Here is a 25,303-nt window from a genome sequence, read left to right on the forward strand (position 1 = left end):
ATTCTACTAGAAATTCTATTTATATATATGCATAACGTGTACAATATGTAGTATCGTAAAATACCAGCAAACAAAAAATAATTAAATGGAAAACACAAAATTAAATGAAAAAGAAATCATAAACCCAACCCCCCCCAACCTTTTAATACCGGTTGGTGACACCAACTGGTACTAAAGGGCTCCCTGCCCCCGAAGCTGGCTCGTGCCACGTGGTTGCCCTTTAGCACCGGTTCATGCTGAAGCGGTACTAAAGGGGGGGCCTTTAGTGCCTACACTTTAGCACCGATTACCAAACCGGCACTAAAGGGCCTTACGAACCGGTGCTATTGCCCGGTTCTGTACTAGTGGGAATCCGTCACCATCGTCATCATCAACCATCCTCCATCACAAATTTCATGATGCTCACCGACGTGCGTGAGTAATCTCATCGTAGGCTTGCTGGACGGTGATGGGTTGGATGAGATTTACCATGTAATCGAGTTAGTTCTGTTAGGGTTTGATCCCTAGTATCCATTATGTTCTAAGATTGATGTTGCTATGACTTTGCTATGCTTAATGCTTGTCACTAGGGCCCGAGTGCCATGATTTCAGATCTGAACCTATTATGTTTTGATGAATATATGTGAGTTCTTGATCCTATCTTGCAAGTCAATAGTCACCTACTATGTGTTATGATCCGGCAACCCCGAAGTGACAATTATCGGGACCACTCCCGGTGATGACCATAGTTTGAGGAGTTCATGTATTCACTAAGTGTTAATGCTTTGGTCCGGTACTCTATTAAAAGGAGGCCTTAATATCCCTTAGTTTCCAATAGGACCCCACTGCCACGGGAGGGTAGGACAAAATATGTCATGCAATTTATTTTCCATAAGCATGTATGACTATATTCGGAATACATGCATACATTACATTGATGAACTGGAGCTAGTTTTGTGTCACCCTATGTTATAACTGTTGCATGAGGAATCGCATCCGACATAATTATCCATCATTGATCCATTGCCTACGAGCTTTTCACATATTGATCTTTGATTAGTTACTATTCCGTTGCCACTATTACGATTGCTACAAAAACTACCAATGTTACTTTTGCCACTGTTACCGTTACTTCCATACTACTTTGCTACTAAATACTTTGTTGTAGATATTAAGTCTTTCAGGTGTGGTTGAATTGACAACTCAACTGCTAATACTTGAGAATATTCTTTGGCTCCCCTTGTGTCGAATCAATAAATTTGGGTTGAATACTGTACCCTCAAAAACTGTTGCGATCCCCTATACTTGTGGGTTATCATTTGACTACGCCCGGTCCTTGTTGAAGGTTAAAACAACACACTTGACGAAAAATCATTGTGGTTTTGATGCGCAGGTAAGAACGGTTCTTGCTAGAAGCCCATAGTAGCCACATAAAACTTGCAACAACAAAGTAGAGGACGTCTAACTTGTTTTTGTAGGGCTTTCTGTGATGTGATATGGTCAAGACGTGATGATATATAAATTGTTGTATGAGATGATCATGTTTTGTAATAGTTATCGGCAACTGGCAGGAGCCATATGGTTGTCGCTTTATTGTATGAAATGCAATCGCCATGTAATTGCTTTACTTTATCACTAAGTGGTAGCGATAGTCGTAGAAGCAATAGTTGGCAAGACGACAACGATGCTTCGATAGAGATCAAGCTGACAAGCCGATGACGATGGTGATCATGACGGTGCTTTGGAGATGGAGATCAAAGGCACAAGATGATGATGGCCATATCATATCACTTATTTGATTGCATGTGATGTTTATCTTTTATGCATCTTATTTTTCTTAGTACGACGGTAGCATTATAAGATCATCTCTCACTAAACTTCTAGGTATAAGTTTTCTCCCTTAGTATGCACCATTGCTACAGTTCGTTGTGCCAAGACACCATGTGATAATCGGGTGTGATAAGCTCTACATTCACATACAACGGGTGCAAGCCAGTTTTGCACACGCAGAATACTCGGGTTAAACTTGACGAGCCTATAGCATATGCAGATATGGCCTCGGAACACTGAGACCGAAAGATCGAGCGTGAATCATATAGTAGATATGATCAACATAGTGATGTTCACCATTGAAAACTAATCCATCTCACGTGATGATCGGACATGGTTTAGTTGATTTGGATCACGTGATCATTTAGATGACTAGAGAGATGTCTATCTAAGTGGGAGTTCTTAAGTAATATGATCAACTGAACTTTATTGTGTCATGAACTTAGTACCTGATAGTATTTTGCATGTCTATGTTGTTGTAGATCAATGGCCCGTGCTACCATTCCTTTGAATTTTAATGTGTTCCAAGAGAAAGCTAAGTTGAAAGATGATGGTAGCAATTACACAGATTGGGTCCGTAACTTGATGATTATCCTCATTGCTACACAGAAGAATTACGTCTTGGAAGCACCGCTAGGTGTACCACCCGCGCCAGCAACTGCAAACATTGTGAATGCCTGGCAGTCGCGTGTGGATGACTACTCGATAGTTCAGTGTGCCATGCTTTACGGCTTAGAACCTGGACTTCCGCGACGTTTTAAACGTCATGGAGCATATGAGATGTTCCAGGAGTTGAAGTTAATATTTCAAGCAAATGCCTAGATTGAGAGATATGAAATCTCCAATAAGTTCTACAACTGCAAAATGGAAGAGAATAGTTCTGTCAGTGAACATATACTCAGAACGTCTGGGTACCACAACCACTTGACTCAACTTGGAGTTAATCTTCCTGAAGATAGTGTCATTGACAGAGTTCTTCAATCACTACCACCAAGCTACAAAAGCTTCGTGATGAACTATAATATGAAAGGGATGGATAAGACAATTCCCGAGCTCTTCATGATGCTAAAGGCCGTGGAGGTAGAAATCAAGAAGGAGCATCAAGTGTTGATGGTTAACAAGACCACTAGTTTCAATAAAAAGGGCAAAGGGAAGAAGGGGAACTTCAAAAAGAATGGCAAGCAAGTTGCTGCTCAAGTGAAGAAGCCCAAGTCTGGACCTAAGCCTGAGACTGAGTGCTTCTACTGCAAAGGGACTGGTCACTGGAAGCGGAACTGCTCCAAGTATTTGGCGGATAAGATGGATGGTAAAGTGAAAGGTATATTTGATATACATGTTATTGATGTGTACCATACTAATGCTCGTAGTAGCGCCTGGGTATTTAATACTGGTTCTGTTGCTCATATTTGCAACTCGAAACAGGGGCTATGGATTAAGCGAAGATTGGCTAAGGACGAGGTGACGATGCACGTGGGAAATGGTTCTAAAGTTGATGTGATCGCCGTCGGCACGCTACCTCTACATCTACCTTTGGGATTAGTTTTAGACCTGAATAATTGTTATTTGGTGCCAACGTTAAGCATGAAAATTATATCTAGATCTTGTTTGATGCGAGATGGTTATTCATTTAAATCAGAGAATAATGGTTGTTCTATTTATATGAGTAATATCTTTTATGGTCATGCACCCTTGATGAGTGGTCTATTTTTATTGAATCTCGATAGTAGTGATACACATATTCATAGTATTGAAGCCAAAAGATATAAGTTTAATAATGATAGTGTAACTTATTTGTGGCACTGCCGTTTAGGTCATATTGGTGTAAAGCGCATGAAGAAACTCCATGCTGATGGGCTTTTGGAATCACTTGATGCTTGCGAACCATGCCTCATGGACAAGATGACTAAGACTCCGTTCTCCGGAACAATGGAGCGAGCAACAGACTTGTTGAAAATAATACATATTGATGAATGCGGTCCGATGAGTGTTGAGGCTCGCGGCGGGTATCGTTATTTTTTGACCTTCACAGATGATTTGAGCAGATATGGGTGTATCTACTTGATGAAACATAAGTCTGAAACATTTGAAAAGTTCAAAGAATTTCAGAGTGAAGTGGAAAATCATCGTAACAAGAAAATAAAGTTTCTACTATCTTATTGTGGGGGTGAATATTTGAGTTACGAGTTTGGTCTTCATTTGAAACAATGTGGAATAGTTTCACAACTTGCGCCACCTGGAACACCACAGCGTAATGGTGTGTCCGAACGTCGTAATCGTACTTTAATAGATATAGTGTGATCTATGATGTCTCTTACTGATTTACCGCTATCATTTTGGGGTTATGCTTTAAAGACGGCTGCATTCACGTTACATAGGGCACCATATAAATCCGTTGAGACGACACCATATGAATTGTGGTTTGGCAAGAAACCCAAGTTGTCATTTCTTAAAGTTTGGGGCTGCGATGCTTATGTGAAAAAGCTTCAACCTGATAAGCTCGAACCCAAATCGGAGAAATGTGCCTTCATAGGATACCCAAAGGAGACTGTTGGGTACACCTTCTATCACAGATCCGAAGGCAAGATATTTGTTGCTAAGAACAGATCCTTTCTAGAGAAGGAGTTTCTCTCGAAAGAAGTGAGTGGGAGGAAAGTAGAACTTGATCAGGTAATTGTACCTACCCCCTTATCGGAAAGTAGTTCATCACAAAAATCACTTCCAGTGATTCCTGCACCAATTAGTGAGGAAGCTAATGATGATGATCATGAAACTTCTGATCAAGTTACTACCGAACCTCGTAGGTTAACCAGAGTAAGATCCGCACCAGAGTGGTATGGTAATCCTGTTCTGGAGGTCATGTTAGTTGACCATGAAGAACCTACAAACTATGAGGAGGCGATGATTAGCCCAGATTACGCAAAATGGCTTGAGACCATCAATCTGAGATTCCGCAAAGTGTGGACTTTGGTTGACTTGACCGATGATCGGCAGGCCATAGAGAATAAATGGATCTTCAAGAAGAAGAGTGACGCTGACGATAATGTTACTGTCTACAAAGCTCGACTTGTTGCAAAAGGTTTTCGACAAGTTCAAGGAGTTGACTACGATGAGACCTTCTCACCCATAGCGATGCTTAAGTCTGTCCGAATCATGTTAGCAATTGCCGCATTTTATGATTATGAAATTTGGAAAATGGATGTCAAAACTGCATTCCTTAATGGATATCTTAAAGAAGAGTTGTATATGATGCAACTAGAAGGTTTTATTGATCCAAAAGGTGCTAACAAAGTGTGCAAGCTCCAGCGATCCATTTATGGACTGGTGAAAGCCTCTCGGAGTTGGAATATACGCTTTGATAGTGTGATTAAAGCATATGGTTTTATACAGACTTTTGGAGAAGCCTGTATTTACAACAAAGTGAGTGGGAGCTCTGTAGCATTTCTGATATTATGTGTGGATGACATATTATTGATCGAAAATGATACTGAATTTCTGGATAGCATAAAAGGATACTTGAATAAGATTTTTTCAATGAAAGACCTCAGTGAAGCTGCTTATATATTGGGCATCAACATCTATAGAGATAAAATGATAAAGTTTTGAAGAAGTTCAAATGGATCAAGCAAATAAAGGGTTCTCGCCTCTGTTACAAGGTGTGAAGTTGAGTCAGACTCAATGCCCGACCACTGCAGAAGATAGAGAGAAAATGAAAGTCATTCCCTATGCTTCAGCCATAGGTTCTATCATGTATCCAATGTTGTGTACCAGACCTGATGTGTGCCTTGCTATTAGTTTAGCAGGAAGGTACCAAAGTAATCCAGGGGTGGATCACTGGACAACGGTCAAGAACATCCTGAAATACCTGAAAAGGACTAAGGTTATGTTTCTCATTTATGGAGGTGACAAAGAGCTCATCGTAAATGGTTACGTCGATGCAAGCTTTGACACTGACCTGGATGACTCTAAGTCACAAACCGGATACATATTTATATTGAATGGTGGAGCTGTCAGTTGGTGCAGTTCTAAGCAAAGCATCATGGTGGGATCTACGTGTGAAGCGGAGTACATAGCAGCTTCGGAAGCAGCAAATGAAGGAGTCTGGATGAAGGAGTTCATATCCGATCTAGGTGTCGTACCTAGTGCATCGGGTCCAATGAAAATCTTTTGTGACAATACTGGTGCAATTGTCTTGGCAAAGGAATCTAGATCTCACAAGAGAACCAAACACATCAAGATACGCTTCAATTCCATCCGCGATCAAGTCCAGGAGGGAGACATAGAGATTTTCAAAATACATACGGATCTGAATGTTGCAGACCCGTTGACTAAGCCTCTCTCACGAGCAAAACATGATCAACACCAAGACTCCATGGGTGTTAGAATCATTACTATGTAATCTAGATTATTGACCCTAGTGCAAGTGGGAGACTAAAGGAAATATGCCCTAGAGGCAATAATAAAGTTGTTATTTATATTTCCTTATATCATGATAAATGTTTATTATTCATGCTAGAATTGTATTAACCGGAAACTTAGTACATGTGTGAATACATAGACAAACAGAGTGTCCCTAGTATGCCTCTACTTGACTAGATCATTAATCAAAGATGGTTAAGTTTCCTAGACATAGACATGTGTTGTCATTTGATGAACAGGATCACATCATTAGAGAATGATGTGATGGAAAAGACCCATCCGTTAGCTTAGCACTATGATCATTTAGTTTATTGCTATTGCTTTCTTCATGACTTATACATGTTCCTATGACTATGAGATTATGCAACTCCCGAATACCGGAGGAACACTTAGTGTGCTATCAAACGTCACAATGTAACTGGGTGATTATAAAGATGCTCTACAGGTGTCTCCGATGGTGTTTCTTGAGTTGGCATAGATTAGGATTTGTCACTCCGAATGTTGGAGAGGTATCTCCGGGCCCTCTCGGTAATGCTGAAAACTATAAGCCTTGCAAGCAATGCGACTAATGAGTTAGTTGCGGAATGATGCATTACGGAACGAGTAAAGAGACTTGCCGGTAACGTGATTTAACTAGGTATGATGATACCGACGATTGAATCTCGGGCAAGTAACTTACCAATGACAAAGGGAACAACGTATGTTGTTATGCGGTTTGACCAATAAAGATATTCATAGAATATGCAGGAGCCAATATGAACATTGAGGTTCCGCTATTGGTTATTGACCAGAGACGTGTCTCGGTCATGTCTACATAGTTCTCAAACCCTGATACGTCCATTTTGCATCATGCTTTTATATCGATATTTATTGCATTATGGGCTGTTATTACACGTTATGTCACAATACTTATGCAGATTCTCTCTTATTTTACAAGGTTTGCAGGAAGAGGGAGAATGTCGGCAGCTGGAATTCTGGGCTGGAAAAGGAGCAAATATTGGATGCCTATTTTGCACAACTCCAAAAGTCCTGAAACTCCACGGAAGCCAGTTTTGGAATATATAAAAAATATTGGGCGAAGAAAGCATCAGAGGGGGGCACCCACCGTCCACGAGGGTGGGGGCGCGCCCTACCACCTAGGCGCGCCCCCTGTCTCGTAGGCCCCCTGGCAGGCCTCCGATGCCCATCTTTGGCTATATGAAGTCTTTCGCCCTGGAAAAAAATCATAAGCAAGCTTTCGGGACGAGACTTCGCCACCACAAGGCGGAACCTTGGAGGAACCAATCTAGGGCTTCGGCGGAGCTGTTCTGCTGGGGAAACATCCCTCCGGAAGGGGGAAATCATCATCACTGTCATCACCATCAATTCTCTCATCGGGAGGGGGTCAATCTCCATCAACATCTTCACCAGCACCATCTCATCTCAAACACTAGTTCATCTCTTGTATCCAATCTTTGTCCCAGAACCTCAGATTGGTACTTGTGGGTTGCTAGTAGTGTTGATTACTCCTTGTAGTTGATGCTAGTTGGTTTACTTAGTGGAAGATAAAATGTTCAGATCCTTTATGCATATTAATACCCCTCCGATTATGAACATGAATATGATTTGTGGGTAGTTACGTTTGTTCCTGGGGACATGGGAGAAGTCTTGCTATAAGTAGTCATGTGAATTTGGTATTACTTCGATATTTTGATGAGATGTATGTTGTCTCTCCTCTAGTGGTGTCATGTGAACGTCGACTACATGACACTTCACCATTGTTTGGGCCTAGGGGAAGGCATTGGGAAGTAATAAGTAGATGATGGGTTGCTAGAGTGACAGAAGCTTAAACCCTAGTTTATGTGTTGCTTCGTAAGGGGATGATTTGGATCCATATGTTTCATGCTATGGTTAGGTTTACCTTAATACTTCTTTTGTAGTTGCGGATGCTTGCAAGAGTGGTTAATCATAAGTGGGATTCTTGTCCAAGGAAGGGCAGTACCCAAGCACCGGTCCACCCACATATCAAATTATCAAAGTAACGAACGCGAATCATATGAACGTGATGAAAACTAGCTTGACGATAATTCCCATGTGTCCTCAGGAGTGCTTTCCTTTATATAAGAGTTTGTCCAGGCTTGTCCTTTGCTACAAAAAGGATTGGGCCACCTTGCTGCACCTTGTTTACTTTTATTACTTGTTACCCGTTACAAATTACCTTATCACAAAACTATCTGTTACCGACAATTTCAGTGCTTGCAGAGAATACCTTACTGATAACCGCTTATCATTTCCTTCTGCTCCTCGTTGGTTCGACATTCTTACTTATCAAAAGGACTACGATAGATCCCCTATACTTGTGGGTCATCAAACCCGTAGGGTCCGCACGCTTAATGTTCGATGACGATTTGTATTATGAGTTATGTGATTTGATGAACCGAAGTTTGTTCGGAGTCCCGGATGAGGTCACAGACATGACAAGGAGTCTCAAAATGGTCGAGACATAAATATTGATATATTGGAAGCCTATATTCGGACATCGGAATGGTTCCAGAGAAGTTCAGGTATTTTCGGAGTACCGGGAGGTTACCGGAACCCCCCGAGGAGTTGATGGGCCTTAGTGGGCGTTAGTGGAAGGAGAGGTGGCAGCCAAGAGGTGGCGCGCCCCCCCCCCCAAGCCTATCTGAATTGTACAAGGGGTTGGGGGCACGGCCCCCCTCTCCCTTCCTTCCCTCTTCTCCTTTATGTGGAAACCTACTAGGACTTGGAGTCCTAGTATGATTCCCCTTCTACCGGCGCACCCTAGCCTGGCCAGACAGCCTCCCCTCCCTCCTTTATATACGTCGGGAGGGGGAACCTTGGGACAGACAAGTTGATCTTTTAGGCGTGTGCGGTGCCACCCTCCATAGTTACACACCTCGGTCATATCGTCGTAGTGCTTAGGCGAAGCCTGCGCCGGTAACGTCATCATCGCCGTCGTCACACCGTCGTGCTGACGAAACTCTCCCTCGGCCTCAACTGGATCAAGAGTTCGAGGGACGTCACCGAGCTGAACGTGTGCTGATCGCGGAGGTGCCGTACGTTCGGTACTTGGATCGGCTGAATCGCGAAGACGTTCGACTACATCAACCGCGTTACTAAACGCTTCCGCTTTCGGTCTACGAGGGTACGTAGACACACTCTCCCCGCTCGTTGCTATGCTTCTCCTAGACAGATGTTGCGTGATCGTAGGCAAATTTTTTGAAATACTATGTTCCCCAACAGTTTTTACCCCAATAAATGGTCCATACTAATAGCTAGATGGCGTCCTATATCCCTCGTCATTCAAAAAGTTCATGTGAGCTGGCTTGCATGATCGGGATCCATATGATGTAATAGGTTGTTTTTTTGCACATACAATCCTATGACATTCTACTGTTTTTCCTATTCTTGTACTTTTTAATTCTATGAATTAAAGAGGCTCTTAGTATAATAACATCAATATCAATTACTACTATTGTTTCTTATTTATTGTGATTAATGGTATTTGAGTTTTTTCAACACTCCGGTGTTTGCGTTTATCGGTTGTTTTAGTAAAAATTCCGATCTTATATTAACCATGGGAGGGTGGACCATTTACTAATATATAAATACGGATAATGTGGCAATCCATAATTTTACAGGAAGAACAATGCAGTTCAACATTGTCAACGGACCATGTTTATTCCAATAAACAGTGCTCTACCATACGCTAAAGCAAATCCAACACCCTAAACGTCGGCAGACGCACCAGACACGTCCACGAACAGTGACCAGTCACCCCTCGAATGTCCACGTCCACAGTTGTGTGCCTCATACCCCCACCCCAAATTCATGCTATCCATGCAATGTCAGAGAAACTACGTTGATTATCATACAAAACATAGCAACAAAGGAGGCATATATTCACAGTTCATATAGACATATCATCACAATTTATCGGAGAAAAAGCGGCAGTTCATCGCCAACAAAAAACATAGATTCGAACTAAAATAACTAGACACTAAAATGGAGATAGACATGACATTAGAAATCACCATTGCCACCCCTTGCCCCTACGGTCACCTTCAGCGGTTGTGGCCCTCCATGTAGGTGTCAGCAGCGGGAGGGGCATCGCCGGAGTCGTCGGACGGGGTGGAGATGATGCCAGCCATCTGACGGGTTGCGCACGCTTGCTGCTTCGCCAGTCGGGCGACTTTTGTTGCGGCCGCTGCCTTCTCTGCCGCTTCGCACTTTGATTGCTTGATGTCGAACTAGATCTCCTTTATGTTCTTGCAGCGGAGTCGCTACGTGTCCGTCTCCAACGTGGTGAGATAGTGGCGAAGGACCGCCGTGAAGAGTTTCCCCTCTGAATCGACCGCCGATTGAATGCGAAACCGATGTGAGGAAGCCGCCTCCACCACCGCCTTTCCCTTTCTTGTTGTCGCTCGCAGCGCGCGCCTCTGATTCTAGAGTCCACATCCCTGGCGGCAGCGTGGGCCTCAGATTTGGGAGGAGACGGAGCAGATATCGATCTACCTCCCTTGTCCACTCGCAATCGCTGCAGCGCGATGCTGACGACGAGTGCCTCATCGTCGCCCACCTCCACCTCGTGGATGAGGACGTCCCAATTGACATGGTCATCCTTGGAGCCGGATCCACCGCCGGAGTCGTTGCCGGTGCTCGACATTAAGAGAGGAGGGGACATAGAGGGGAGGCAATCAATGGGAGTGGAGTGAAGAGTGAGAGAGTGAGGTAGGGTTTGGTCTATGTGGGGATTTGTGTAAGGGTGAGGTGGGGTCGATGTGGACCAGCACACATATATGAGTTGGATATTAGGTGTGCCGGTCACTCCAAATATATAAGGGCAATATAAGAAGGCCAGTTAGACTGGCGAAAACTCATCGGTCACTGAGCAGGCGTCCGCCCGATGAAAATAAGGAGTCAAGTTGTTGCATAAGGGCATGCTAACCGAGCCTTGTACGGCTTCCTCATCCAGCTCCCATACTACAGTTAGTGGAGAAACTTCACCGTGGGACTAAGAGTGAGGATGCGTTTTGAAATGCCTTCCATTTCATGCGTAACATTTCTTTTTCACAACCGAGCGGATAGTAAAGGCAACTTCAATGCCAATACGTAAATTTCCTTCTGCATCTGTTCATGGATAGGGGGATCAGTCCACGGACATGGATGCAAGAGGTTGCCATCCAACCATATTCGCATATATGTTGACAACAATTCGAACCAACGGACAAAATTTTATCAAACCGGGCGAATTTGAATATAAGCACGGCAAATTTCATTGAAACAAGGATAATTTGTACATAAAATCGAACAATACTTCTATCGGCAAACTAAAATCCTTAAAATAAAACCTTAAACTATCCTATACTTGATGGTGAACTCGTAGGCCATGACGGGCTGGCCGGCGGCTCCTCCTTCATCATCGTCGCTCGATCCGGCGGAGTGGTCGTCGTCGGGCTTTGGGCGACAAAAGGTGGCGGCATCGCGGCAGGGCTTCCCGACGGCCGCCTGACGCTCGCGGATGATCCTCTTTGCTTCCTCCTGGGCTGTGGACAGTATGGTCGCGACCACCAAGGGCGTGGGTTGGGGGAGAAGGTGACAGTCATTGGAGGATGCATTGCTGGTGGCGTCGATCGCGCTAAGAGACCATTTCTCGCCGTACCTGGCCATCTGCCCGTGGAGACGGTGGATACAACGCTTGGCCGTCTCTGACGTCGTCACAGAGCGATCCAGGGCCCAAGCGTATGCCAGGTCTGGGTCCATCCGATGTGTGGCGGTAGGACGTCGGAGTCCGCGAACTTGGACCAACGCGTGGCATTGTGACTATCCCGCCGACGCTGCTCCCTGTCGGCGTACTCCTTCGCCATCATGGCGCTCCGGGAAGACAAAAAGCTACCGTCGCCCCCGCTGTTGTCGAGGTAGTGGAGAATGCGACCGCGCACCTTGGGCAGGGGTGGCGGCACGCGACACTTCTCCTTGGCGACGCCCGAGGGCGGCGGTGAGCAGCACTCCTCCTTGACGAAGCGCCGGGGTGGCGGCATGAGATGCTCCTCCTTGACGTGCCAGGGTGGTGGCGAGAGCCCCTCTTCCTTCACATGACAGGGAGCGCGGAGGGGATGCTGGCGCCGGCTTCATAGGGAGGAGCGTCCCTGGTGGCGGAGCCGGGCATTTGAGGTGGACGACAGAATGACGGAGCAACAGTTCGAGGGCGGCATCTCCATGATCCGCCCGATCCCGCCCCAGAATCACCTGACGATGCCGACGCCCACGACTTGTCTATAGCCGGAGGCCTGGAGGGAGATGGGCGGGGATAGGGGAGGATATATTGCGATGTCGATGACGCTGGAGTGCGGCTTATATAGCCGCGGCAAGGCCATGCGAAGGGCCGGTCGGCCGCTTCAATGCAGCACAGCAGCCGGAGTTCTTTCACCAGGAAGCTACATCCGTGGCTCCCATAGGTTGCTTCGGTCAGCGCCGCCCTCCCTCCCCCATTCACATCGCGACATCAATGTCGGCCGCTGCGTGCTCTGGGACGGCATGAATGCGGTGCGTGCATCGGAAGGAAAGCGCGTGAAGGGCGGGTGCGTGGTTTGGGTGGGCCAGAGCGGTCAGAAGCGGACACGACAACAGTCCGGGCTCCGGCAAAGCTCCCCCCTCCCCCTCCATGTTTGTCTCTGGTTTACGGAAGAAAACATGTCCGAATAACGCCGCAGACCGATATAGGACCATGTTGAATGGCTTCAATGGTCCGAATGGTGCGGGAGGTTTGAGAGTCGGCATTGAAGATGCCCTAAGGGAGCAAACCCACCTTAGTTAAATTTTGCTAAAAAAAACCTTAGGTAAATAATCGGGTAGGCAAATAAAAAGCAAATCCACCTTATCCGTCCCAGCACACATGTCGTCCCGGCTGCACCCCACCCGACGCACAACGACCAAGCGTTGACTACTAGCCGGGTGAAGAGAGAGCAAAGGGACAAAGCAGTAGTCGGGTACACAAGTGGAGTAGAACAACACCCGCTTTTACACAGCGCTGGAAACGGCGAGGCAAAAGACGCCAGACCGGGGAGGGTGGCACGCAAAGATGGCAAACGGGCATGGAACTCCAAAGCCATCGCCACGGTGGGGAGGGACCAATGTGATCGGGCATCGAGCAGGTGGAATGGGGTGCCGCGAATCGATTGAACGGCGGAGGGTGTGCGAGAGGCCGCGGATGGCTTGAGGAGGTGAGTAATAACCAGGATTGCTGTTGTTCAATCTTTTTTTGACCTAAAACACCTTGCATTTCATTAAATTGTGGACACGATAAGATCATTGTCCACTGTACGAGTTACATCAAAAGAAAATTTGTGAGCCACATGGTACGGTCAGTAAACTTTTCGGGCACCCGACTCGCTAGTACATGTGCTGCTGTTTTACAAATGCAAGGGGAGGACTCAACTCGGTACTGGATGAGACCCAAGAGTAGTCGATACTTTGTTTCTTTGAAGATCATACCCAAGGCTGACCTATTGTTTGAGTCAGTGCACACTGTTTGTTTCAGAATTAGACACCCCGAATTTTTTTTGAAAGAAAAGGTAGACCATGTTCTACCTTATGCATTCAAAACATGCCGTAACCCGAGAGACCAAAGTCATTTTACATGAAGGCGTTGTGAGCGCCGCACAGAGCGTGCAACAGGCCAGCACCAAGCCTGAGAAATAGAACAAGGAAAGACAGACAGGGAGAAGGGAAGTGGAGGAGAAAACTTTGCAGCTATTCTTGCAGCATTACATCAGCCTAATAAGATGGACATTCCCTGGCATTTTCTGCCGGTGCTCGCAGTCGCCAAAGCATAATCAGGTTTGCAACCTCAGCAAGAATCTTCCCGGCAGTCCAACACTTGTTATGAAAGACTTGCTCATTCCTAGCGTGCCAAAGTGCTACAGCAGCTGCTGCAAAGAAGACATGCCAAAGCGCACCATGTGTCTCCCTCGCTATATTAGAGGCCAAGAAGTCTGTTGCAGTTTCAGCTGAGATTGCCAAGTCCAGGAGGCCGGTCTTGGTCCAAACAGTTTGTGCAAGTTTGCATCTGAGTAGGATATGATGCATAGTTTCGGCTGCTGGGCATAGATCACATCCATTGTGCTTTACAACCCTTGTCCATTGCTTCCTTAACATGTTTTCCCGGGTGTTGTGCCTATCCTTAAGGGCCAGCCATAGGAAGACGTTGTGCCCTTTGGGTATGATTCGATCCCAGATGCACGGGGCCGATTGGCAGTCCCTGCCCTTGAAAGTAAGCAGTTTGTAAAAATATGCCGTGGAAAGCTTGTTATCGAACGCTAGCGGCCTCCTGATGTCCCATACAGAATCTTTCTTCATGTTCAAAAACCATTGTAGCAAAAATTACTTTGCCCATACTAGTTCACATTTAGTTCCTTCGACGGTGTTTTTCACCTTTTCCTATTAAATAAATAGATGGAGGCCCATTAATACGCATGGTTAAGTCAATGTTAATTGACAAAGCCATGTCTTTGCACGCTGTGAGTGCCTTAGATGTACAGTGTGCACTCTGTACAAGCCTTGCACGATCATCTCATGATGCTGACATACTACAACTAGTGGAGAAACCAGGCCGCAAAACCAAAGTGAGGATGCGTTTCCAAATGCCTTCCATTCACAACATAATGATTTTGTTTTTCTCAAACACAATTTCATCTGTGTTGGTGTGGGTGCTACATGCCTAGTAAGGAGAGCTAACATGTACGTAACATTATACTATACAAGATCACATAGAACAATAAAAGGCATGTGCAGTGCAGTTTGCTTTATAAGGGTGGGGTGCCTGTGTTTAACGGACGGTTGGTGAGTGTTGTTGGCTATTCATGAACCTAAAATTAAGACAATATCCCCACCCTTTTCTAATACTGGTATTTTGCAAAATAAAAGGCCTGGAACATGGGAACTTGATTAATTATTTCTTACTAGTATAATACAACTATAAAACCTCCAGAAGTAAGAGATTGGGCTACAAAGCCTAGTTTTTCAGGTAGCCATAACCGAAACACACCACATCCATCTTAGTTTGCAGAGAAAAAGAAGATGCAACATCTAGTCTAGCAAAAGGCATACAACGCCATAAAAAAACACATTCTGCACTCAACAGGCCCGACCTGTTGAGAGCTGCAAGCATCAATGCTTCAGCCCAGTCTAGCTATGCGCAGAGATTCCTCGTGTAGCCTGTGGTGAAAAACCTCAATTACATCCCGATCCTCCCGTCTTTGCATTTTGCCCCCAAGCTGTAGAAACGAGGCAATTTTCAAGAGCACCACACTTGGAGATTCAAGAAGCTTATTCTAAAAATCATGTTGTCTCTGACAGCCACATTCCCAAGAAAATTGCCCCAAAATCCACAGAGAATAGCTTGTTGATACCACTGGATTAAGTTATCCACAAGCCAGGAAATCATTAGCACTTTTGGAACATGATTCCACCTGAATACATCCCTAAAAATCGGCCACTTCTATAAGGGCATGCAATGAAATTGCGAGCAACTATTTCTGCCTCCCGACACATTTTGCACTTGACATCACCATGGCACTGGCCATTTATCAACTATTCAGTCGGAGGAATTTTGTCATAAGAAAATTTTGATTTTAACAGAGAGTTTAGCAGGCCAAAGCTCCTGCATTTTAACATTAACAAGCCTCTAAATTGTAGAGTGATACTATCTGATTATTTAGTTTTCAACGTGACATGTTCTTGCCCATCTGTTTCTTGCTTTCTGCAGACCGTGGATTTTCTTGTAATCATGTCCGATCTCTGAAACGTCAAAAATAAGCTTTTTGAACGAAATTTGTTCCATAAATTTTTTGGCTCAAAATCTTAGATGATTTCTTTATTTTTTTTTACTAGAAAGACACATACAACTAACATCGGCAGTGATTGATATTAGAGCATCTCCAGCCGTCCCCCAAGAACACCCCCAGGAGCTCTTTTTTAGCCCCGGCGGTAAAAAAACGCTTCACTCACGTCCCCAAAGACGTGTTTTTCGCCGGATTTGACTAAAATTAGCCCCGGCGATCCCATCCTAAACCCAGCCCCTTCGGGAGCAGCTGGGGACGCTGGTGCTACTTTTTTGCTTCATGTGGCCCACCTGCAGCCACATCTCCCCCCACATTCTCTCTCCTCGTCGCTTTCTCGCCCCACCTTCCCTCTCCACGTCTGCTTCTCTCTCCCCGTGCCAGCTCCACCTTGCCTCCCCGCCTGCTCGGCGTGCTCGCCCTGCGCCCCCTTCCTCCTCCTCCTCCTCTCCTCCTCGTCGCCGCCACCGCGGTGGCCTCGGAGGAGCGCCCGCGCGTCACCCCTCCTCGCCAAGCTCCCCTCCGCCGCCGCGCCCACGGGCTTCGCCTCCTTGCGCTCCGCCGGAGTGGTCGACCGCAGGCTCCGTCCCGTCCCAATGTGCCGTGAGTGCCTGACCACATCTCGTCCCAGTGTGCCGCGGCGCCCACGGCCGGCGTGCTGGCATCTGGATGGACGCCTGCTTCGCGGCCTACGGCCAGGCGCGGCCACGAGCAGCAGGCGGAGGGCGACCACGGCCAGGCGCGGGTGGCTGGGTGCATGCGTGCGCTAGGGGCGGCCATGGCCAGGCGCGAGCAGCAGGCGCTAGGGGCGGCCATGGCCAGGCGCGAGCAGCAGGCGCGGGGCGGCAGCAACAGGCGTGGTGAGGACGACGGCCTCGCTTGGGGGTGGAAACGGCTGAAGATTTTTCATCCCTAGGCCAAAAATCTCGCTGATAGCCCTCCAAAAATGGCTTCTAAGGGGCTCAACGGCTGGAGATGCTCTTAGCTCTGTTGTGTCATACAATTAAGTGCCTCGCCAACGTCATCCTTTCTTTTCTCTGCCTATGAGTGGCTTTGATGATCTAGCTTTGCTTGTCCTTCATGAGTTGTTTTAATAGTAATGATACATGAACTGCACTTTTAAATAAGATTCATTATCTCTATTAGAGCATCTTCAGCGGTGACCCGCAAATTTTCTTCCGCATCCGTTCACACACAGCGGGACTAGTCTGCGGAAATTGATGCGGGAGATCATCATCCAACGCTATCCGCATATGTCTGCCTCTATTAACTTAAAAATGTGATTTATAATTTAATTAGTAGCAAACATTTACTAATACCCGGCTAAATGACGCACTATAAGCATCAAGCACCACGGAGGAAGCTTTGCTTCCGCCAAATGATGCTACTAGCTTCCGCCAAAGCTCCTAGCTATTAATTCAAAGCTTCATTAGCCTATTGTTTGGCTTTGGCGGAAGGCTACTAATCCAATGTTTTGAACTAGCTTCCGCCAATGAGCATATGAAGAAAGAAAAGAAAGAAAAATATATTATAAAACAAAGTGATTAGTGGCTTCCGCTAAACGGCAAGCATGCTATCCGTCAAATGCTAAAGCATGCTAATCCTACCATCAAACTGCATCGTCGGCCTTCCGCCATCCGCACAGAGAGGAGAGGGATACATGATGCCTTTTGGTTGGTCAGGCAGATGTTAGGACTCTTATAAAATTCTTTCACGTTTGTTTTCGTTTTGCGGAAAATAGTATGTACGAATGGCTTTTGCGGTCCGATACAGAACAGTGTGGTCCAGACGTATGCGGGCAGTTTGTGGCTCGGCATTGGAAAATGCCCTTACCCCTTATGACCTCACATAACCATTCATGTCTCTACATTTTCAAAAGTCAAGTATTGACTTTAACTTAGAGAGCATAGTGATCGGGTACAGTGTGGGAGTGTAGACAAAAAATGAGAGATTTGCAAGTATCACCATTTTTTCCCTAGAGCATTGGTTGATATAACATGGAGCTGCACCTGCCTGTGTGTTGCTCCGCTTTTGGTGTGTCCATTTTGTGGGTCGTTGCGCTCCATTTTGTGGACCCAAACGCGTGTGTAAAACATGGAGGAGCTGCACCAAAAGCGGCTCCACAAAATGTGAGCGGACGAAATGGAGCTACCCATTTCGTCCGCTCACATTTGTTTGGGTCGTTGCGGACAAAAACGATGGCCCAACACGCTGACCCATTATCAAAATGCGTCCGCTTTGCATCCGCATGGATCCATTTTCGGCTCAAATTTGCGTCTGATATACGTCGGCGCGGACGCGCCGCGCGTCCCCTCGGTGTCTGTCGCGGATCCGGCTTGCCTACTTCCTCCCCATGCTCCCATCCGTGCTCCCACTTCATCCTACGGTTGTCTTTTTTCCTTTTTTCTTTCTAATCTAATCATCTCCCCCCTGATTTTAAGAGGGTGGGACCGAGCCTTATTTTGTTCCAATTAAATCAAGCCACATACACGGGAGCACGGATGGGCACACGCCGGGGGAGCAGACAAGTCTCGTCCGTCTGTCGCGGCCCCATTTGTCGGCCAACCAACCACCACCCGCCCCTTATTAAATGTCAGCACCTACCTTGGAGCCCGCATGGTAGTGGATGCAAGGTCCGCATGCCCGTCCTTTTTAATGAAAGCGTTCGACGGGCCGGCCTCATCCACTTCCAACACCCGTCCACATCTGGCCACGCGGTGCTCCCTCGCCGGCGACTAGAAACCCTAGCAAGACCAAACCCTAGCCACCATGGGGTTTTCGACTGGAAGGAAGGGGAAGCTCAGGGCCGGCGCAAGCTCTTCCCGTGGGCTTCCTCCGCCGTCGCTGTCGCCTGCTAGACGCGGCTCGCCACCGTAGCGGGACCGTCTGTACATACCAATCAACTATGCACGGTGGCACTGGTAGTACCGCCGGCAACTGCAGTACCCGGATGTCAACCTGTCGCACGATTGACATTTGGATCCGCAGCGGATCCCCATTCTGGCAGTGCCGCGCACGGCGCGGGCGCACGCTGAGGAGGTTTGTCGGGGTAGTGAGGTCCTCACTCCGGAGCAGGAAGCGATACGTGCCTACGCGCCAGACTCGCCCAACTGGGAGCACTGGTCCGCACTAGAGCACGAAGAGAAGCGTTGCCGGGGCGTCCATGTCGACCACGACGTTCCTCCGGCGCCGCCCAAGGTTTTGCCGGAGGAGGAGGATGAAGAGGCGCGTACCAACCGCCCTCGAGCAAACCCTGCAGCACGCGCTGGAGACGAGCAGGATCGAGGAGGAGGCTCGATGGGATGGGCTGGCGCACGCCCTCGCCTTGTCGGTTGCGGGGGACTCCGTCCATGCCCCGCCTCCGCAAGCTCCGCCGCTGCCCACCATCAAGCCCAAGGCGGAGCCGGAGCCCACACCGACGCGGAACCGCTCCCCGCAGCAGACGCCGAAGGAGGCTGTCCTGGTAGCCTACCAAGCGGCGTTCGGGTGGGCTGGATCTCTTCCCGTCTTCATCGACCTCACCGACAGCGATGGCGACGACAAGGACAAGGTCAAGGAGAACATCTAGGGCAACATGTGGGCCTGGACTTTTTTTAGTTTTAATTAATATTTAGTTATGTTTTAAGTGGACTTTGGTCGGCGGTTTACCGACCACTTTACGTTTAATTAAGTTCATGTTATGTTTATTTGTGCCATGTGTTTTTTTTTGACCCGAGCAAATTTGGGTCTGGCTTCCTTGGGCACATCGACCGACCCAAATGAAAAAACGGTCACGTCCGTCTGGCTGGCCGATTCAAATGGATAAAAAACAGACTAAGCGCACGTTCTTTGGGTCGGTGGATTGGAGTTGCTCTTAGATCAACCGAATCGAACTGACTGCCGTCCACTGCAACACATATTCACAATTTGGAATTTAATTTAGTAAGTTTAATAATTTTGAGTCTGTCGTATTAGCCTGTCTATTTTCGGGTGCGGATTTTTGGAGGATATTTTGAAAAAAAAAAGCATATTTAAAAGTTTCAAAAAAATCTGATTTTTTTCCCATTGAAGCATATATGTATTCCGCAAGAACGTGTTAAATTTCGTCGAAAAATGTTGTGATTTGTAGGCTGTACAAAAAAAAACAAATTTCTGGCCCAATAAAAAAGTAAAGGCCGATTTAAAAATGCGTATTTGTTCTTTTTTTTGTACATCACATGTAAACATATAATGCTGTGAAATTTTACATACACGTAGTATACATGTGCATGTGTGTTCATAAATAAATTTAGAATTTTTCACGCTTCAGAAAATAAATTTTGAAAACGAGCTCACTGAAGCTCGGCCTTTGTTGGCATTTTTGGGTCTATTTTCCTCCTACCGGATCGAACTGACCGCCGTCCCATCTGCTCTCGGTCGCCAGGGCGCGCTCCAACGCACACAAGCCCCAAGTTCTGGCTTCGACTCCGTACCTCCTCTTCAGCCTCTTTTACCCTCCTCCCGCATGCCGCTTCCTCCTCGGAACTACGTGCGCAGACGAAGGGCACAGACAAACGCAGCAGCGAGGCCCGCTGGCGCGCCCCGCTGCAGACGGTGGCGGAGGAAGCCGAGGGATACGTCAGACCCTGCCACGCGCGACCCGGTAAACATGGCATAGTGCCACATGCTCTAACACGCACACGATTACTGAATGAGAATTCCTTCAATCAAATTCATTGGTGAATTGATTGAACTCCATTGACCAAAATTGATTTGTGAAGGATTGAATTTCTTCGATGAAAATCCATTGGTGATGATTTGATTGAATTCGTTTGGTCAAAATGTAGCGTAGTTGTTCAGTTCGTGTTAAAGATGTTCTCTGGGGGTGTCTCGACAGATGGAGATGGACTGCTGGTGCTTCCCAGATCAAACATTGTTTTTAGAAAACAGAGGTTTGCCGCTCCATTTTATATTAAGAAAACGAGGCAACATCATCTAGGGCTGTTAAAAGAGCGCTTGGGTTGAGCTAGAGTAGCTAAACCAGAATCAGTAACAACAACAATCCACCAACATTACATCAGAACCAAAATACATATGTGTCGGAGTAAATAACCATGGGTAGCCTCGCCGGCTTCCCCTGGCCTTTCTGAAAAAATTACGAGCCGATTCGGCCCTCAAGAATCCAAGACACGGGGCCGCCTTCCCCTTGCCGGCTGTCTCCCAGGCCGGCTATCGGAAGGCAACCCGACTTTAGCCCTCATGAAGAAAGCCGCGGGAGGGCGGGCTCCGAGAAGCCGGCCGCGAGAAGGCCGACTCCAAGAAGCCGGCTCCCACAAAGCGGTCAAGATCGTACCCTTGAAGTCTGCATCCACATAACGGCGATGAGACGGGGCGTGACTACAGTGAAGCCTGCCACCCCCGAATCCCGGAGCATGCCTGGCACAGTGCACCGTACGGGTGGCCATGACCCGTCCGGCGCGGCACTGTTGCCACGTTGACCCTGATGTCATCCACGATGGGCTACCAGCGCGGCCCACGGGCGGTGAGCCCCTTCGGGCAGAGAGACACCCGAAGGCGGCCAGGCCTCCCCCAGTCGGCCCAAGATAGAGCCGGCTCCCCACAGCCGGCTTGCCACCTCCCTCGAAGGAGACGCCCCATTAAGGAGACAAGACGCGGTGAGGCTACAGCGATCACCCGCTGGACGGCGGCACTGTAGCCACGCCCACCTCGGCGAAGCCCTCGTCATCAGGATTGAGCCACAGTAACGAGCCACCGACAAGGCCCTGGACAGTGGGGCCTGCCTGTCGACCAAGGAGCCGGCAGCCGGCGGGACCCACCAGCCGGCGGGCCCCAGCGGCCGGCGCAGAAGCCGACGAGTGTAGACACAGATGGCTGGGCCCCACGCCCAGCCGGATTACCATTGTACCCCCGCGGTAGGCCTATATAAACCCCCCGGGACACCCATGCAAAGGATTGATCCCTGCTAGTCTTAGACACCACATAGGGAGGAGAAGAGAGTGAGTCGTGCCCTTCTTCCTCCTCTCGCCGAACAGCTCAAGGAGCATCGTGTAGCTACTTGTTCATCTAGTGATCATGCGGAGACCCCGCAGAGCAGCAGTAGGGGTGTTATCTCCACGGAGAGCCCCGAAGCTGGCTAAGATTCGCCGGCGTGCATGTCTTCGCCTCATCCCGTTTCCAGGCACCGGCGACGTCTTACTGGCTCCCACAATGATAAGCCACCCGTTGGCATATGTCGCACCTACCACCCGAAATTTGGCGCCCACCGTGGGGCCAGGTGCACCGTCGTCCGGAGACCTGTTCTGGACGGGAACCCTCTTCCTCCCCCGCAAGCGTAGCCAGCCCGGCACGCCCGCTTGCCACGACGCGCTGCAAGGCGTCACCAATGTCTGTGCGGCGAGCGGCCTCGCCGATCTCCTTGACAAGACCCTCATCTCCGACGAGCTCGCCTCTGACGCGGGCACTGACCACCTCGTCAACCTCCTCGGCCAGCTCCACGTCTCCGGCGAGCCTGCTGTGGACTTGGAGTCGGTTGGCTCCACCGATCCGATGCCTGTCGACTCCGACACGGCCTCACTCGACACTTTCCCCACCGACGTCACGATCTACAACGACCCGCTTCCCCAGGCCGATGGTTGCGACGCTGTCACCACCGAGGTGATGGTCATCGGCCACGGCGGCGCTTCTGACGAGAGCGCCCACGACGCCCCGCACGTGGCGGTCCACGACTTGTCCATCCCCCTCCCGGCCGATGCCGACGCTGAAGCACTGGAGGCTCGCCGCCTCGCCCTCCTCGCGAAGGGCCGGAAGTTGGTTTTCATGAGACGCCTCGTTGAGGCCCATCGACGCAAGGCCGACCGCGCCGCCTTTGGCATGCCGCCCCCAGGCGGGCCCAGCCGGGCCGGCGTTGTCAGACAGCGCGGCGCTGTCGTCGCCGATACGCTAGGAGTCGACCGCCCAGTCTACGCCACTCCACTCGAGAACCTGCGCGCCGCCCAGGCGGCCGTAGACGAGCTAGATGGACTGGGGGGGCGAAGAACTCCCCCACATGACCCGATGCATCCAGCAGCTAATCGATGCAGCCGCGCAGCGACACGAAGCCGACGCCCGCGCGGAAAGCCCTCCCCCGCGCCGAGATCACGGCGCGACGTCCCGGACGCCGACTATGGGTAAAACCCGCGCGCGGCGCGAGAAAGAGCCGGCTGCCAGCCGAAGCCGAACCCGAGTCTCCATCGAGCGAGACGCAGAAGGCCACCCCCGGGCCGTGGAGTGGCGGGGCAACCCGCCTCCGCCTCGGCCCCGTGGAGAGAGATATCCCACCCCACCGCCTGTTGTGCATCCGACTCTCAGCGGCCGGCTAGGTCGCCACGAAGGAGTCGGTGAGAATGACGCCCGCAATCAGATCGACCGCCTGGCGCGATCCCTGGCGCTGGAAGAAGAAGACGATGTCGGCCCGCCTTGCTTCGGTCCCCGCATCCGCGACGAGCCTTTCCCCAAAGGGTTCTCGCTCCCAAGAGACACGCCCAAGTACAATGGCTCCGTGAAGCCGGAAGATTGGTTGATCGACTACTCCACGGCGGTTAGCATAGCCAACGGCAACAGGCGCGTTGCCGTGAAGTACGTGCCCCTCATGCTGCAGGGCATGGCGCGGACCTGGCTCAACAGCCTCAAGCCATACAGCATCAACAGCTGGCTAGACTTCACAGAAGCCTTCGTCCGCAACTTCACCAGCACCTACAAGCGGGCTCCCAAGCCCAGACAGCTCTCCTTGTGCGTACAAGGCCCCGCCGAGTCCACTCGCGACTACCTCACGCGTTGGGCCGAGCTCCGCAACTCTTGCGAAGGGGTGCACGAGGTGCAAGCCATAGAATACTTCACTGCCGGGTGCCGAGAAGGCACCCTCCTCAAGCACAAGCTCCTCTGCGACGAGCCGACTATCCTCGACGAGCTTCTGGTCATAGCGGACAAGTACGCCACCGCCGACTCCTCAATGAAGACCGAACTCCGGGTAGACGCCTCCGGGAAGGTACTCAACCCGGCGCCCAAGACGCCGGCTGGGGACTCCAGCTGACGCCCACACCAGAACAACCACAAGCGCAAGGGCCCCGTGCCGCCCTCCACCAGTCGGCAGGTGGCCACAGTCAAAGATGAGCAGTCCGAAGGGCGGCCCGCACCCAAGAAGCAGAGGGGCGGCAAGCCGGCTTGGCAGCCGGCCTTCTCCTACAAGAAGAGTCTCGACGCCCCGTGCAAGTTCCACAGCGGCGCGAAGCCGTCCAACCACACGACCCGGAAGTGCCACTGGCTCACCCGAATCTCCAAAGGCGAAGGGCTCGCGCCGCCTCCGCCTGCCGGTCCGCCGCCTCCGGCTCCGCAGCCGCCGGCCGCTCAGCCCGCAGTCGGAGCCGTGCAGGATGAGTTCCTCGACGAGCATGCCGCCTATGTCATCTTTACAAGCCAGCCCGAAGACCGGCGCAGCAAACGCTGAGAGCACCAAGAAGTCAGCATGGTCGCTGCCAACCCCGCCGAGCACATGCACTGGTCAGAAAAACCTATCAGCTGGAGCCGGGCCGACCACCCAGAGGTGATGCCATCTCCCGGCTCTTATGCGTTGGTTTTGGATGTCACCCTTGCAACGGATAGACGCACCGCCCATTTCTCCCGCGTGCTGGTAGACGGCGGGAGCAGCATCAACATCCTGTACCTTGACACCCTGGAGAAGCTAAATGTCAAGACGAAGCAACTCATGCCCACTCGGACTGTGTTCCATGGCATCGTACCCGGCCTGTCCTGCGCCCCCATTGGCAAGATCAAGATTGATGTACTTTTTGGGGACAAGGAGCATTTCCGCCGGGAAGCGATCTGGTTTGAAGTGGTGGACCTGGAGATCCCCTACCATGCATTGCTTGGCCGACCTGCCTTGGCCAGGTTCATGGCAGTTCCCCACTATGCATACCTCAAGATGAAGATGCCGAGCGCCAAGGGCATCATCACCATAGCCGGCGACTACAAGAAGTCCTCCGAGTGCGCAGCAGCCAGCAGCCGGCTGGCCGAGTCCCTTGTGATTGCCGAAGAAAAGAAGATGTTGGACCGAGTCGTGGCCATGGCCGGCAAACAGTCGGCCTTGTCCCCCGATCCCAAGGAGCATGATGCCCAAGGATCTTTCCAGCCGGCCAAGGAGACGAAGAAGATACCTCTTAACCCCGAGCACCCAGAGAGGTTTGCCGTCATCGGGGCAAACCTAAACAGCAAATAGGAAGGCGAGC

Source organism: Triticum dicoccoides, chromosome 6A (assembly GCF_002162155.2).
Source record: "Triticum dicoccoides isolate Atlit2015 ecotype Zavitan chromosome 6A, WEW_v2.0, whole genome shotgun sequence".
Lineage (NCBI taxonomy): Eukaryota > Viridiplantae > Streptophyta > Magnoliopsida > Poales > Poaceae > Triticum > Triticum dicoccoides.